Source organism: Pseudonaja textilis, chromosome 1 (assembly GCF_049901715.1).
Source record: "Pseudonaja textilis isolate UNSWEBS1 chromosome 1, rPseTex1.2, whole genome shotgun sequence".
Taxonomy (NCBI): Eukaryota; Metazoa; Chordata; class Lepidosauria; order Squamata; family Elapidae; genus Pseudonaja; species Pseudonaja textilis.
In genome coordinates this window covers 32558803-32574650 of record NC_141990.1, presented here as the reverse complement: position 1 = coordinate 32574650, position 15848 = coordinate 32558803, and positions in this window count along the sequence as shown.

Below are 15848 nucleotides of genomic sequence, written 5' to 3'. Positions count from 1 at the left end.
TGCACCACCCCAAGCAGGCAAGCCGCAGGCATGTGAAAGGAAGCAAATTTCAAGGAAAGTCGCCCCGACAGCTAATTTTAACCCCCAGCTAGCAAAAAAGCAAAAAACAAAACCGTATGACAGGAAAGGCAGAAATCGTATTCTCCTTCCCAACCACTAGAGAAATCTCTCAGATTCAAGCTCAGAAGAAATCGCCCTCTTTCCTACCCAAGCTGATCTTTCCCCCGCCCCCTCCCCACACACACACACACACACACACGCTCCCCCCGTTCCCGGGCAGACTGGACGGCCGCCGGTTCCTGCGCTCACTCCACCCAAGAGCCTGGCGCTGCCGCTTTCTGTACCAACTCTATTTCTCGCCTCGTCCCCGCAACCTTCCTCACTTTATGGGTAACTGAGCAACACCCATCAAAAATGAAGCAGAGCCCCACCCCCCGCCTAGTCCCTCAGCGCTCGCAATTGATCGCTCCCCTCCCGCTCGGTTCCAAGGCTACCCGGCAGCTCCAGCCTCTCCCTTCCGCAGCTTTTTCCACAACCACGGCCCCTCGCTCACTCCCACCCCACAACAGCCGATTTCTTCGCCCCCTGAAGCCCTTATTATTCGCTCCTCCTCTACCCCAACCCCCGCCACCCCCGTTTTATTCCCCCCCTCCCTCCTAGTAGTTCAGTTCCCGGAGCGGTCCTTCCAGCCACTCCCCAGCCTACCACCCTTCCCTTCCCTTCTAGGGACTAATTTTCCGCTTGCGGGTGCACACCCACTGCCGTCTCCCTGAAGTAACGGCCACCGATCTTCAACAGATTCGCAGGGCTCACACGCGCACTCCCCTTCCTTTCGCTTCTGTAAGGAAGAGGAGAGAGAGAGAGATCCCTCCGCAAAGCAGGGGAAAGGGGGGTTGACTTTTTCTTCTTCTTTGCAGTCTGCAGGTTTCGTGTTTATTCCTCCGCCGCTGGACTGACTGATGTTGGAATTAAGGGAAGGGGAGGGACGAATATTGAGGAAGGCAGAAAAACCGCTGCAGGGCGCGCGCGAGGAGCGCACCCGAGTCGGCCGCCGCTGCAGCACACTCCGCGAAGGGCGCGCGCTGAGCAGCCTATAATGGAGCTAAAAGGAAAAAAAAAACTAGTATGCTTGGGAAGAGGGTAACATGATAAAGAGGTAGTCAGATTCCCCCCCACATACACATGACATGCCACCCAGCCAGGAACTCTGGCCTCAGTAATTATGTAATGTATGAATGATCCCTCTGGATCCTGCTTTCGCTTCATTTGCACCTTAGAAAAAGATGAGTGAAGATCAATAATATGTTATATGTAGATCTTTATGACATGAAAGAAATCGAGTGTGAATTCCTTATGTGGGGAAGGCTGGAAAGATTAAATATATTTTTGTCCATATTAGAAGGCACTAATTCTATTTCTACAATACCACCACCACCCCAAACAAAATTAGTACACCATAATCCTGTCTGCATTGCATGGATGTTGATGGGCTCTGTAATTATATATCCCATGGCTATCATTCTGTTGGAGGGTCTTCATTGTACTTAGAGGCTCTCCATCTACTCCTTATTCTCTGGCTGCTTTCTATTACAGGAGATTTCAGTTTTAAGCATCTTATGCGACTTCCAGAATGAAATATTTTAATTCCAATATTACCATTATCATCCAACTGGTGTCTTTCAAGTCCCAGTGATGGCTCTTGTACAGAGGGGCCTCTTTTTTTTCCTGGTCTCTGAGCTGTCCTTCTGAGAAGCCATTATTCCACCATTCCTTTGTGTTATGCAATTCTCCAGTATTTGGGGAGTTCATTAATACTTGATTTAAAAGTTTTCCAAATTAGGATGAACATACATAAAAAATATTGTAGAAAATAAGACTAACAATGTTATAAAGTAAGCACAACATTTCTATCACTCTGGCATTATATTTTATATTTTAAAATAATAAAACAAAAAGGCGTATACAATATAAAATCTTTTGCCTAATTCAACTCTTTCTTAGGATATTCCTTGGTCTATCATATTAAGAAAAAAAGGCAAGTCAGGTGAGAGCAGAGTAATCAATAGCTCTCTTGTAATCTAGGACACAAGAACAGAGATAACTACTGGCAGATATGTCTTCCCAAAGGTGTCATCCAATTGAACTAATTGTTTCTAGATTCAAGACAGACAAAAAAAACTCACTGTTTTATTACACTTTAGGTACCAACAAATTTATTATAGCAAAAGTTTTCATGAATTTATAGATGAATTTATCAGATGCATGAAGCATCATGGTAACATATGTATTGTATATGAAAGAGCAGACGTCTGCGTAAATATGTCTCTGTAAAGGAAAAGGTGAAATGATAAAAAAACAGTATGATACCTTGTTTCTCACAAAATAAGGCCGGGTCTTATTTTTTTTTTGACCCCCCAAAAATGGCTAGGCTGTCTTTTTGGGGGTGACTTAATTCCCCCCCTTGCATTCTCGGGTGGGCAGGCAGCAACGGCTTGGATGTTGACCTCAGTGTTGGTGGGGCACTTTGTATTGGGAGACCTTCCACCACCATTGCTTTCCCTTCTCCCTTGCTGCCGCAGCGTTTAGAGCAATGCCGTGGCATTTGGCGCAGCCATGTGCGGCCAGCCAGGGCTCCTCCCTGCAACCGGAGTCCGGCGGAGACACTCAGCTTCAGGTGCTCCTATTGCCGCCTTCCCTTTGCCTTCGAAGGTAAAGCGAATTCTTTTAAAAATGACGCCCTACTACAACAAAGACTCCCCTGCCCAAGAGGGCAGCCCAACCCCACATGGGGAGGCAAATCTCCCAGGGCCACAGCGGAGGATCAGCCCACCTCGTGAGAAGCGCCCAGCCACCATCCCTGCCCGGTGCCGGGCAGAGTGCGAAGAGCTTCGCCTGGGGCGCCCAGCGCAGCTGACAGGCGGGCCCTCCTGCCTGGCAGCAGAGCCCTCACCAAGGCAGCGAGCGCCTCCCTGCCGGACCCTCCACTTGTCCCACCAGGGCCGCGCCAGAGCCATGCGGGATGGGCAGAGCCAGGAAAGCGAGCCACGGGTGCGCGCCCACCTGCCAAGCAAAAGGGCCGGGCCGACCTGAGCTTGGCTTCCTTCCCAAGTCCCTCCAGCCCGAACCCGGAGGGGCCACCAGGAGAGGCTGGCCGAAGCAGTGATAGTGCCCACCTGTCCGCAGACAGGGAGGTGATGTGATGGCAGCGCTGCTTCCCTGGCCGGTGGAGAGAGCCCGAAGCCGCCTGTCCTTTCCACCCCTCGCCTATCCCATCCCCGTCCCCATGCATCTCCAAATCCGCTGGCAACTCCAAACGCTGCAGCGGAATGGGCATCGGGCAGAGGTACTGACTTGGCGGGGCTCAGCTCGGAGGAGGACGTGGTGCAGGCCGTCACCTTGCCTCGGATGGGTGGGCGCTATCACTGCCTTGGCCGGCCTCTCCCGGTGGCCCCTTCGGGTTTGGGCTGGATGGACTTGGGAAGGAAGCCAAGCTTGGGTTGGCCCGGCTCTTTTGCTTGGCAGGCGGGCGCGCACCTGCGGCTTGCTTTCCCGGCTCTGCCCAGCCCGCGCGGCCCTGGCAGAATGAGCGGAGGGTCTGGCAGGGATGTGCTCGCTGCCTTGGCGAGAGCTCCACCGCCGGGCAGGAGGGCCCACCTGTCAGCTGTGTTGGATGCCCCATGCAAAACTCTTCACGCTCTGCCCGGTGCCAGGCAGGGATGGCGGCTGGGTGCTTCTCCCGGGGTGGGCCGATCCTGCGTTGAGGCCCCAGGAGATTCACCTCCCCACGGGGGGTTGGGCTGCCCTCTCAGGCAGGGGGGTCTTTGTCGTACCGGTAGTATGGTGTTTTTAAAAGAATTGGCTTTGCTTTTGAAGGCAAAGGGAAGGCGGGAACAGGAGTGCCTGAAGCTGAGTGTCTCCACCAGGCGCCGGTTGTAGGGAGGAGCCCTGGCTGGCTGAACATGACTGCGCCAAATGCCACGGTGTTGCTCTAAACGCCACGGCAGCATGGGGAGAAGGGGAAGCAATGGTGGAGGAAGTTCTCCTGATACGAAGTGCCCCACCAACGCCAAAGTCAATGCAGGCAGTACCATATCCGGGTATGCAACAAAAGTACTTCCTAACGGCAAAGCCCCCCCCCGCCATTCCCCCCCATTTTGCATGTTTAATATAGGCCTTAATTTGGGGGGAGGGGCTTAATTTGATTTTATGCCACTAAAACATGCTGGGCCTTCCTATTGGTGGAGGCCGTATTGTTGGAGAAACACGGCAATTAGATCTAGCCTGTACTTAATTTACCATCTCTTTGCTTGTACAGTATGCTATTTTTTCCAGAGGACTAAGATTTACACAATTCCACTTTATAAAGCTATTTACTTGCAGAAAAGAAAAATATTAAAATCTCATAGGAAAAAGCACACAATAAAATTAAGCAGTTCATATATTTAAATAGCAAAATTTTATGTTAAAACTGTTATCATTAGCAATATTTAAATCCTTAAAACTGTAGGGAAATTAAGCAGCAGCAGTCTTTTACTATAGTATAAGCTTTACTTCTGCTAGGTAAAAGAAAAGCTAGACACAGAGGGGGAAAGGGAACTTCTAATTCATCAGCCTCAGGATATTGTGTAACAAGATGTGGGGATGATTAGCAGATTTTATTATTTTAAAGCAAATGTAAACAACTTTTGGCAGGGGGTTAAAGACCTTGTACCTTTCCATACTTCTCATGTTTCTAAAAGTCATGTTTCTTAAAAGTAACCAGGGCCAAGACACAAACACAAATTATGTATTATTTACTTTTTAAAGTATTCTGTATACTTATATTCTATTAATGTAAACTAATTAAATAGTTGGTATATTTATTCCTCGTATAGTAAAGGATTTTCCACTCCTGTCACATTAAAAATTATAACCTAGGTGAGACCATTTTTAAAAAATAGTTTTTATTAAAAGATTTTAAATTCATAATAAGAAAGAGAGTCCAAAAAAAGATATAATAAATGTAAAAGAGAAAAATGGACCCTAGGCAGAAAAAAATCATGCAGAAAGACAGAAAACATGAGAATAAATATAAATGTATGGCTTCCAATCTTGGCATTATATATACAATTCTAATCAAACTCTCTCCAATATCACATCTTAATTTCATTTTTTCTATAACCTATTTTCTCTAATTATCAAAGCCGAAAGTCACAAAATCTTTTTTAATGCAAAAATCCATAAGAAGTTTCCAGTCATTGACGAATGTCAATATTTATCTTTCTCTAATAAAAGAAGTCAACTTCACCATTCCAGCAAGTTCTTGTCAATTTCACCAACCATTCCTCCATGGTACAGAATCTTCCTATCTTTTGCATATAATAATCTTGCTGTAGCAATCATGTACTAAATCAACCTTTCATTAATCTTCTAATTGTATCCATCAGTCCTGATAGGACAAGTTCTGGCTTCAATTGTTAATCTTTAAAGTCCTCTGTATGAATCTATATAATTGAAACCATTATTTTTAGCTTTACACATGTCCACCAAGCCCAACAGAATGTCATGCTGTTCACATTTGTAACACACATACGTTCTAGATCAGGGGTATCAAACCAATGGCCCTTGGTCCGGATGTGTCTCATGCTGGCTCTGCCCCAGCAGGTTTAGCAAAGGGGAAAAAAGTCCCGATATGTCATGTGAAGCCACCAGGATGACATGAGTTTGACACTCCTGTTCTAGATAATTTGTCTGGTATCATATAAAATTTGTGATTTAAGTTTTAAAAAATCTCTTTTAAATTTATAACACAATGTAAATTCCTGCCTTTTTGACTATATATTTTCCCATTGATCTATAATTTTATATCCAGAATTCCTAGCCTACTTTACCATATATTCTTTAACCTGTTCTTCAATTTCAAATTCAACAAAAGTTTATACATTTTAGCAATTACATGCTCATCATTAGTACACAATTGCACTTCAAATTCTTACTTTGTTCCATGCCATAATTTTTTTAACCATTTACATTTTTTCTAATAAATGTAAACCATTGATAACGATATCCTACTGCCATTGATTGATCTTTTGATTTGATCTGATACTTAATTGATTACATTAAATGATAATTCTGCAATAATTCCTGGTAATTTGTCTTTGTTTCATTTCTGTAAAATGCTTCTTGTGCTGAGATTCCTAGAGTTGTTTTCAGTGCAGCCTGGGTTTATATCTATTCCATATTCTCAATATGAAATGTCTAATAAAGTTATTTTAAAATCACTTTAACTTTAATATACCTTAAATATCCAAGACTCAGTTGTGACCTTCTAAGTCTGTTGTTATTGCATATTTTTCAGCAACACCCATTCTCAATCCAAACCAAACAACAAGCTGCAAAATACAATTTCAAATCCAGTAATCTCAAACCTCCTCTTTTTAAATAAATAATGTTGTTTCTGCAACTGGTCTGTTCCTTCAATTAAAATGGAATTGACTATGAAGAAAATATCATTACCTCCCCCATTCTTAATCCTCACAATCTGCCTACAAGGATATGCTCGGTGGTATGAAAGGCCACTGAGACATCAAGGACAGTCAGGACAGTTGCGCTACTTTTATCCAGGCCAGAGGTGATCAGCAAGTACAATCAGTGTAATCCCATTGTTGTGCCCCATTCTGAAATTCAACTGAAAATGGATCAGGAAATCTGTTTATTCTAGCATCCTGTGAAACTGTAGCCTGACTACCTTCTCGGAACTTTCTCCAGAAAAAAGAGGTTGGGGACTGGGTGAAAGTTGTCCAGGACTGCTGATTCCCACAATATTACACTAATAACTAGAGCATACAAAACATTTGCTAGACCAATACTCAAGTACAGCTCATCAGTCTGGAACCCACATTACGTATCTGATATTAACACAGTTGAGAAAGTCCAGAAATATTTCACAAGAAGAGTTCTCCACTCCTCTATTCGTTGCAGAATACCTTATGCCACCAGACTCGAAATTCTAGACCCAGAAAACCTAGAACTATTCTGCCTTCGGTCTGATCTAAGTATAGTATATAAAATCATACATTGCAATGTCCTACCTGTCAATGAATACTTCAGCTTCAACCATAACAACACAAGAGCAAACAATAGATACAAACTCAAGGTTAATCGCACCAAACTTGATTGCAGGAAATACGACTTCAGCCACAGAGTGGTCAATGTCTGGAATACTCTACCTGACTCTGTGGTTTCTTCCCCAAACCCCCAAAACTTTAACCTTAGACTTTCTACTATTGACCTCACTCCTTTCCAAAGAGGTCTGTAGGGGGCGTGCATAAGCGCACCAATGTGCCTACTGTCCCTGTCCTATTGTTTCTTTTATTTTTTATTTTTCTTATATGTATCCATGTATTCATAACTATGTTTTTACTTATACCTATTATCTTGTAAGCAATTGACAAACCAAATAAAAAAACAATAGTTTCATGAGGAAGGGGCACAACACCAACACTGAAAGGCATGCAAAATCACCCCCCCGCCTCAGAGGGGAAGTCATCATTGCATGGACCCAGCCACATGTTCATCCCCAGACATAGTTACAAAACTAGCCCTGGCCCAGCACCCACTACCAAGACATCTCTCACTAATGCTTCAGGACATTTTCTGTTGTACAGCCAATAGGCTTTAGAAGCTGAAAATTATGCTTTTCAGTTCTACTCATTCTACCACATTTCCGAAGTGTGGAAAACATCTGGGCATTGAATCTCTCATTCAACTCTTGCAAACAAAAATTCTGAGACAAAGCTGCAGTCAAAATCCATATCATAGATTATCTCAATATCTGACTCCTAGTGTTGCAGCACAATAGACCTCTCCTACTGGAATGCCTCACAGTAACTATAACACTCATCAGGCTCCCATACCAAGATTGCAGTAGTGATTTAAATCATCAGCTTCATCAGTTTATTCTGCCAGCCCCTAGAAGAAATAATATGTGTCCGTCACATTAATTAATAGTCACTAACATTCAATCTCCACTGAGTATCACCTTGAAAACATAATCAAAATTGTTCATAACCCATTTTCTCCTAGAAGATACAATACATGCTCTAGTTTCAATATAGTACCTGAATACATAGTTGTATGTTTGATTTACATTCTTTCTTCTAGAGCAGCATGTGTTATACTCATTTTGGATTTTTTTTTCCTCCAGAGCAACTCTGGAATTTGTTGGGTTGAAGAAGAATGGTTGGATCAAAATCACCCAGCGACCTTCTATGCTGTGGGCGAGCTAAAACCCAGATTTCACTGGACAACAAAGATTCTGCATCCTGAACATGTTTGGGTGTATTTACAGATTTTGGGCTGCTAATCATGAAAATAACCTGTAGCTTAACCTACCACATACCATTTTATAGAAATCTTCTGTTTTTACACAATGGCAATGTACACCTTCAGAATCTGTTGCCTATGCTGCACACATGAAAGAAACATGAAAACATGGACAGTGGTTGAAGCACATTCAGTACACCAAATACAACAGGTATATGTGAATATCTAAAAGTAATGGCTCTGTTGCTTGGAATGCAACTTGGACATACCAATACTGTTGTTATGTGAATGGGACAGTCATGCAAGAAATGGCCTCTCTAAAAGAATTTGGTTCCAGCACATAAAAATGTGGTACAAGAACTACTAGCTCACCTGACAAAGAATTTTTCTGTCCGCTTCACATAAAATCAGATTGATGAATTTTTTGTGAAAACAGTAAATAAGGAAAGTAAAGGTTTTCATTATTCGAGAAGGATATTTCCAAGAATAACTGATGCCACAGTTGGTCCACAGATCAGATATATCATTGGTGACAGGTGATTTGAAGATCTGTTAGTGGGGCCAGAGAAAAACATCTGGAAAACATTCAAGTATATCACTGAAAATTTTCTTGGCAACTACAGAGCACCAAACTATATTCAGCTGGTTGACGAATGTATTAACAGCATACAAGACCATGAACTGCAACATATCACTGAAAATAGATTTTCTGCATTTATTGTCATTGGAAGTCATTGGACTTCCTTCCTGAATATCTAGGTGTAGTCAGGGACAAACATGGTGAAAGTTTTCACCAGGATATTGCCCAAATAGAAAAACGGTACCAGGGCAACTGGATTCCTTCAATGATGGCTGAGACTATTGCTAGACACTGAAAAAACAAAAGATGCATCAGACACTGAGTATAAAAAAAAACCCAGAAGCAAAGTACTTTTAGTCCTATTGAACTCATGCAGCATGCCAGAAACATTATGGGATTAAGTACATTATAGCCATTAAATGTTAATTTCATATTTCTCAAGATTCCAATGTGATGCAAAGATTCTGAAATTATATTTGTGTTCAGTTTGAAAGGATCTACCATAATCACCAAATGTTTTTTAAGAAGCAAACATTTTGAAAAAACGGTTATCCAGGATTACCCAAGCATCATCTAAACCTCAACCACGGCAGTAGAAGATATACTATATGTATTCATTTAGACTCAGTGTTGTAGAATTTCATGAGTTTGACATGTCATTTGGTTTGAAATTGTGCCTGTAACAGTTAGCAATTATATATAGTTGCTAGCTATAATTGCAAAATTTTAACAATATGTCTGGGTTAATAATAAGTATGGCTGCTCCATAAATAGTGCCCACTTTCAGAAAGGGTCTATGGCAATTTGCCATGGCCAATTCACCATGACCAACTAGCCACAATCAACTCACCACAGCTAACTTGCCATGGCCAACTTGCTGCAGGATAACTCACCATGGTCATCTCGCCACAGGATAACTTGCTGAGGGACAAGAGTTACACTAATATCAAAGAAATGATGGAATAGAGTTATTAAAGAAAGAATGCAAAAGGAGGAACAAAATAAAGTGAATGGCAAAAATGAAAATATTTTTTTAATTTTTTTTAAATAATTAAATAGAATTGTTACATTGTCCCACAGTGAGTTGACCATGATAAGTCGGCTGCAATGAGTTGGCTGTGGTGATATGGCCATGGTGAATTGTCCCATTCTTTCCAGGAAGAAGCTATGAGACCTAGGGATGCTGAGAGGTGGAAAAGCCTGTTCTCCTTCCCCAACGTGAGCTCTGGAGATCTACAGAGATAAGGTAAGTGAGCTACACCCCCACCCTCCTCCACATCCCCTGATAGCTTACTTACCTTCAGTATTGTACATCTCCAGAGCTTGCATTAAGGGAAAAGAAAAAGCTACTCTGTCCCTTAGCATGGCTAGGCTGCATGTCCAGGAAGTGTTTGCCATTTTCAGAGAAGCCACAATGAGGATTTTCTATATATGATTTTCTGCTTTTTAAAACAATTAGAATTTACTCTTTTGGCCTGAATTGTAGATATATTCAGTTGTGCTCAAATTTTCTATAAATGGACAAAAAGTTAATTTCCATGTGACCATATATCTGAAAAACTTTGTACACCAGCTGTTACCATTTTTAAAAAATACTTTTTGTAGACAAAAAACAATGTGATGTTACTATGAAAAAAGTCTGCTGATCTCACCAATGAAAACAAAAGAGCTGTTCTTTTCCTTACTGAGATTTGGTAACAAGATTATCTCCAATCTCTATTCCAAGCAAATATTAAATTTGCTGTTTACTTGGATTTGTTTTAATTGTTACTTAAAACATAGAATAATGCAATTTAAAAGGCCCATGAATTCATATTTGACAGGCAACACTGACTGAGGAACAGGAAGTATGAACAGGGCTAATTCTATTTAAACTTTCGATCAATTTTCTCCCTATTCAGAAGCAGAATTGTTCAAAGTCCAAAAAAGAGGAAGTCAGAAAACCCACAATTTCCTATCATCTTGTATGCAAAATAATTATTTTCAGTATTGGAATACAAAATATATAGTCTAGATCTGGCCGGACAAAGGAAGCAAACAAAGCCAGGAATAGTGTGCCTGGAGGGATAATAAAGGAACAGATGACGGGTATGGGCACATATAGAGCTGTAGTGTTCTGTACAATATGCAACTAACAAGAATTTTAAAAAATGGATTAAAATACATATGCTACACATGTTTTATTCTAAGGAATCTTCAGTATGCCTTGAGAAGAGGGAAACTTAAAATTAATCAATCAATCTAACAAGATAAGCAGGGCAGCATCAGGCACATGGGAAATTATTCAAAGCTGTAGATTGAAGGTAATTGAAGGCCTATTCAAGTCAAATTCAATTCCTAGTAATTTCATGGACACATCCATACAATTTTCCTGGCAGCAATACATAATTAGTTTGCCCTTGCCTTTGTCTTATTTTGGAATGACTTTCTTTTATTTCCCACTTTATCCTACCACCTTATATTTCCTGAAGGCCTTCTATCCAAGAACTAACAAACCTATCCCTGTTCATTTACCAAACCTAGTTAAGGCTGGCCTACTGGTTATATTTATATATCTATTATAAAAAATGTTACTTGATTTTATTTATTACAAAGTCATCTATGTAGCTCCAGCCTATAAGCAAATACATAAATTTAAATATGGTTTGTTCTTTGTAACCAACATTATATTATTTTCAGTATTAATGCATGAAATAAGCTGGTTCCTCTTAAAATCCTATGCTGAATAGGACTGGCAAAGTCCTGTCAGCTCTCTCAGTTCTTAGTGTCAGACTTTAGATTATAAACTGTTTAATTCTAATTGACACTTTAAAATACTGTGATTTATAAAGGTAACTTTTTTAGGCCAATGAGGACAAGAAAAGCAGAAATGAAACTAAATTCAGACAAGGAATTATTATTCTAACTGAAATTACTTAAATGTAACTCTAGTTTGTCATAGGAAGATTGTGAAACCTTCTTTACACTTGTTTTCAAGATATAATTTGACTAAAGGACTGGAATCTCATATCTAGGCTTCAAATCAGACTTCTACAGTCAGGTGGTCTCTATAAGTGTTGGACTATTCCCATTATCCCCAAAAGGTTCCTGTCAGATTTAACTTTTTTTTTTCTGGGTTAAATATCCTCCAAGAACTTCAAAGAATATTTTAGCAGAAATTGCTCTTTGGTTGCTATGCTGATCTACCTACTGTCAGCATTCCAGCAAACCTCCATTCCAATCAATATCTCAAAGATATCTTTATTTGGATAGGAACTGGCACATCTGTGGAATTCCTTAGGAGACAGGATCCTTTCTAGATGGGATCCGACCACTCCATTGGCTAGTCCCATTGGGGAAACAAGGCTCCTCAGATAACCTGGACCCATGCCATGTACTACTTTAAAGGTAACAACCAACACCTTGAATTAGATCTAGAAGCAAACTGATAACCAATGCAGCTTGCACAGTAGTGATGTTACATGTGCAGCCCTAGGGCAGGGGTGGGATTCAAATTTGTTAACAAACGGTTCTGTGGGCGTGGCTTAGTTGGCCAGGGTGGCTTGGTAGTCATGTTATTGGCTGGGTGTGACCAACTCAATATCACTCACATCGAGGCATGCATCTCCTCGCCTGGCCTCTCATGACTGTGGGCATGCTGCAACAGTTGTAAGCGTGAAAAATGGTCATAAGTCACTTTTTTCGGTGCCATTGTAACTTTGAATGGTCACTCCACTCAAGCAAAGTACTAGCAAAGGAAGGGAAAAAAAACTCCAGAGAAGTTTCTGAGACAGGAAATCTAGTCCTGCCAAGAATGTAATAAGGGCTAACAGAGAGGCAGTTTCTGTAAGCGACACCAGAATGTTTCCTTCCTGCCTTCCTTACAGGATTAGGCCAGTAATTTCTTCTAACAACTGGTTCTCTGAACTGCTTAGAATGTTAACAACCGGTTCTAACGAATAGGTGTGAACTGGTAGAATCCCACCCCTGCCCTAGGGGCTCCCAAGGCTATGCATGCCACTGTGTTTTACTCCAACAGAAACTTCAGAATACAGGCAGTCTTCAACTCATGACCACAACTGAGCCCAAAATTTAAGTGAGACATTAGTTAAGAGAGTTTTGCCCCATTTTATGACTTTTCTTGCTACAGTTGTGAATCACTGCAATTGATCAGTTAGCAACCCAGTTATAAACTGAATCTGACTTCCTCATTGACTTTGCTTGTCAAAAGGTCACAAAAGATGATCACATAACCTTGGGACATTGCAATGGTCATAATTATGAACCAGTTGCCAAGTGTCTGAATTTTGATCACATGACCATGGGGATGCTGCAAAGGTTGTAACTGAAAAATGGTCATCAGTCACATTTATCAGTGCCATTGTAAGTTTGAATGGTCACTAAACAAACTGTTCTAGGTCAAGGACTACCTGTACTCTTCAAGAGTAGCCCCATGTTGCATTTGTTGCAGAATCCAGCTGAGAAATGGGTATGCTAGGGCTTATGTGGCAAGGGTACAACTCCTAGTCATGATTGCAATCTTCTCTTTGAGCAGGACTTATGAGTGCTTTTTTCAGTGCTATTATAATTTCGAACAGTCACTAAACAGTCACAGTTGTAACTGTTGCAAAACAGTTGTAAGTCAAGAACTATCTATTGAGTTAACTCAGAGTTAACAATGATAAACAACCAAATCCTGACATCCCTTGCACCCAGTTTGCTATGCAAGTGATGATGGACACCCTCAAAAGCTACTTATGACCCAGTTCTGGAGTTCTAACAGTTTCAATACACAATAGTTATAAAGAAATAAGTAAATTATATATATACACACACACACATACATACATAAATACACATACATACATTCTCATACACATACACACACACACACACACACACAAATATATATATATATATATATATATATATATATATATATATGTGTGTGTGTGTGTGTGTGTGTGTGTGTGTGTGTGTGTGTGTATGTATGTATGTATGTATGTATGTATGTATAGTATTCAGGTTTGTTTGTTCAGGTATTTTCCCACGTCATTATAGTTGTGCTTTTAAAGTTGTAGCAATGTTTCGGCAGAATCTCATCTGCCATCATCAGGCTTCTGTATTGTGTTCGTCTGTGTTCGTCAGACTTTCACAGCCATTTCAGTTTTAAATTTGGGGCTAGCCTACTCCTGTGCCAGAATGGTTTTTTCTTCATCCTGATTGGTTGGGAGTCTTGGACTGTGTTTATTGGTCTTGGAGTTCGCTGTGTTCTGCTTGATTTGTGTTTCGAATATCTTCTGTCTGTTTTGTGGCTTTTTTTGTCTTGATTGGCTGGCAACATTGTGTTCCTGTATTGGAGGCTTTTAGTGCGGCTTGGCTCCGAGTAAATGGACAGCTATCATTTATTAGGAAGCTAGGTTTCATCTGGGTGCCTGGTTGGGGTGTGTTTGAGCTGGAGGTATCAGGGGGGATCTGTTTGTGCCCAGGTGTTTGCCTGGCTTGTGGTGTGGAGATTTTTTTGTTTGTGAGTGCAGGCTTCCAAATAATTGACAGTCTGGTGGAATCATCTCTTCTATTCATGCTTTCAGGTCTTTTTTCAGTCTCTATGGCTTCTCTGATAATTCTGTGCCTGGGGTTTTCTATAGTGGCTAGGGTTTTGGTGCCATTGAAGTCGATGCTATGACCTGTTGCTTTCATGTGTTGGACTAGTGAGGAAGTGTGTTCCAGCTTTTTTACTGCATTACTGCATATCGTGCAAAACAGAAGCCTGATGATGGCAGATGAGATTCTGCCGAAACGTTGCTACAACTTTAAAAGCACAACTACAATGACGTGGGAAAATACCCGAGCAAAGCTGAATACCATACATACATATATATACATACATACATACATATATATATATTTTCATAGATCTTCACGGGTACAGGTATGTAGGTCTAGGTGTGTTTGGGTCTTTTCCCATGTAAGTTTAAGAGTATCTTGGCGATGTTTCAGTGAGGTCCCACTCGCCATCCTCAGGCTGGTGCTTTTGGCTTCGTGCCAGTACAAGCACGGGAAAAGACCCAAACACACCTAGACCTACATATATATATATATATATATATATATATATATATAGAGAGAGAGAGAGAGAGAGAGAGAGAGAGAGAGAGAGAGAGAGAGAGAGAGAGAGAGAGAGAGAGAGAGATAACTATAGATATAGATATAGAGAGAGAGATAGAGATAGATATGTTATAAAAGAGGAAAAGGCAATAAGAAGAGTATCCTTGAAAAAGCAATGCAGAGCATCATTTTTAACCCAGATTAGAGCTGTTTAAAAAAAATACAGGGCATGACAGGCAATCCAGATAAAACATATAATCCACTCTAATCACTCTGGAAATGTTTGCATTCTCAGCTATTTTTATTCAGACTCCTTTTGTCTTGCACGTTTAAAAGCTGTTTTAAATTTTAGAGTGCCACATTTTAATTTCTTCTTGAAATAATAGTTCTCTAGGCTTTTGTTTTTGTTTTATGTACTTATAATTTAAAAACTTCTACCATACCTCAGCATTGCAATAAATATTCTTAAGTTTCTTCTTTTTTGCAAAATACAGGTAGTCCTTGACTTAACAACTTTCGTAACTGTTACAACTATAACTGTTTAGTGACTATTCAAAGTTACAACAGCATTGAAAAAAGTAACTTATAACCGATTTTCATACTTACAACCATCGCAGCATCCCTGTAATCAAGTGATCAAAATTTTCAAAGTAAATTTTTTTTTCAAAGTTTCCTAAAAGGGCATAAAGATCATTTCAACATAATTAGATTAGATTATATTTAATTTTACCTGCATTAAAATTAATTCTGAATGAAACTTGTCAATTAAGGGCTTTTTCTTGTTTTTTTAAAACTTAATTAAATCACATATATTTTCATTTCAAAATAACTTTGAACATTAAAAAAAAAACCTACTAGCCCCTGATGAGAGAACATG